Below are 2,576 nucleotides of genomic sequence, written 5' to 3'. Positions count from 1 at the left end.
GAAAGAGTCTGGTGGGTCACTTGTGTGTCTGTCCTTCTCAGATAAGTATTTCTCAGTCTTCCTGTGCATTAGTAAGCCAGACTGAATATAACTCACTTGAAATTTATTTTTCCTGATATAAACAAATACATTCTCACCTTTTCCCTGTAAGTTTTATGATCCTGATTTTACTGTTTTCTCTTTCTGAAATGGTTGTCACTGTCCCTTTGTGTTTGTATCTGGTAAAGTTTTGCTTAAAGGTGTCTGTGATAAATCATCTAGCAATGATGAAGTACCTCATGGAGTTTGTAGGTGTTTTACATTCCTGGGGATATTTTTGTGCATGTGACCTTAACTTGGTGCAAAGCAGACACATCGTTAGTAAGCACAGCTTTTTTTTGCTTCTGTCATGTTACCGAGAAGATTTGAGGAGGTCTAGGGTGATATGGTGGGACTTCCCTTAATCATCTTTCAAAAGGGCAGCCATTCTTTGGGCTCATCCAAAGACTTGCCCAAAAGTGATTTTTCTATTTCAATATCAGTTTTTGTGTTTGTCATCCCGCCCAGCTGTCTTCATTTCTGTGTGTGTGTATGCATGCTATGCTTTGAGAGCAGCACTGTTCTCTTTTGGTGAAGGCTTTTTGTAGTCTTACTTGAAAAGTGCAGAGAGGAGAGAGTGGAGGGGAGAACGTTATTCCAGAGTTTTAGGCAGTACCTTACTCCTTTTTTTGGCACAAAAGGACCTCTTGTACATTCTAGCTCTCCAGTGATCTCTTAGTCCTCTGTGAGTGACTTACACTCTATTGGAGGAGCAGATTATCAGGAGGGAGTTTATTTCATGTGGTGTTTTTGTATACATAGCTATATATTTTCTACTTAAATGCATGCTCAAGCACGCCTGGAAACCTCTCCCTTGCAGTTTGATTTTAGCAAATATTTGAAGTATACAGTTGTCCAGGTAACTACAGCACAGATTTCCTTATTACATAGTCCTCATGACTCTGACTTTTCCTGTTCTGTTCCCTGATCCCCAGTAAACCTGTTATTTTCTATAAATCTCTGTTCCTTGTTATCATATCCACAAAGTGGTGGGGAATTCCCTGGAGGTGCAGCTACTCTGAAGAGTGAGTCAAAGAGCTAAAGAGAAAGTCATGTAGCAGTGTAAGTCTATGAGTACTTATTGTTAAGGAGCAGCAATCTTAAGGCAATATAAGTTCTCGGTTGTGTGTCTATGTGGTAATTCAGGGTAGTTTAGATGAGGCTGTTCTGTAATCTCTCTTTGCATCAGTGAAGTAAAGCCTACATTATAGTAAGAAAGCATTTACTAGTCAAAAGTAAAAGTTAAGTGGCTATAATTTACTCTTCTTTTTATGTATTTTTTCCTGTAAGTAAGAAGAAAAGGCTATTTTAAATGTAATTAGAGACCTAAAATTGCTGACAAATTTTTGAGGGGTTCCTCTTTAAGACCTTTGTATTTATTTATTTATTTATATTATAAATATTTAGGTCTAACTTGAAGATTGACTCTGCTTCGATCAGAGGTTTGGACCAAATGACTTCCAGGAGAGAGGCTTTGAGTTCGGGAAGCTATGTACACATGCGTATTAGTATTTGAGACTTTTATTTATCTGGCTTTTAGTTAATGTTCTGTTTAGAAAGAAGTAAGCAAGGAGTACTAAACTTTCTTTTTCTGTCTCTAATTTAAAATTTTTGTGATTATGTATTTGAAGTAGTTTTGTTTACTTAAATGAGTTAAACTAGTTATCTCTAGGATACTAACATACACAAAACAGAAATCCTAAAATATGTAGCAGTTTTTTGTCTTCTAAAAAAGAGATGATCTCCAGTGTTGTGAGTACAGATTTAAAATATGAGCTAATGTGAGATTATGTCAGAAAGTAATCTTTTAATATTTGATACTCTGTTTTTTACAGATAAGTTATGCATGCTTACCAAAGGACAGATATGTTTTAAGTGTTTTATATGCTCTGTCTGGAAGGAAATTGTTATCAGATTATGAACAGATAATGGAAAAAACCCCAATTTATTTAATTTGAAGACATAAATACCTGCCCCATTTTTAAAGGAAGACTATAATGTAACTCAGCAAATGGCTTACATTTATTAGCACTAGGTTAATCAATACATTCTTTACATCCAAAGCTAGTTATGTTTTCATATTGCTCAACACTGCTTCTGTTGTATACTCTTGAGTCAGTGTGACAAGTCCCAGTGCCAAAATTTTCCTGTTCATGGGCAACAGTACAGAGGAGTGCATTGCAAGCATCATGCTTTGCTCTGCCTTCTTGCCATTACTTCTAACATTTATTCCCTTTTTGGCTTAGCAATGCGGATGATAATCTCTTTGCAAGCAACCATGCAGCAATTTTTTTAAAGGTTTGTATGCATTTTCAGCAGAAGATGATGGACTAAGTATCTTTCACGGTGCAGTTTCTTACCAGTATAGGTTTGAGATGGGTGGTGGTTTGGATTTTTTTTTTTATTTAAAAGAGGTTTATTTTAGCTCAAAGTACTTTATGGCATCGCTGTATAGGATGACATTTTTGAGGAGCAACAGAGAATTGGAGACTAGGGTT

The sequence above is a fragment of the Cariama cristata genome, unplaced genomic scaffold, assembly GCF_000690535.1.
Source record: "Cariama cristata isolate BGI_N322 unplaced genomic scaffold, ASM69053v1 scaffold10182, whole genome shotgun sequence".
Taxonomy (NCBI): domain Eukaryota; kingdom Metazoa; phylum Chordata; class Aves; order Cariamiformes; family Cariamidae; genus Cariama; species Cariama cristata.
Note: the sequence above shows the minus strand (reverse complement) of the source record.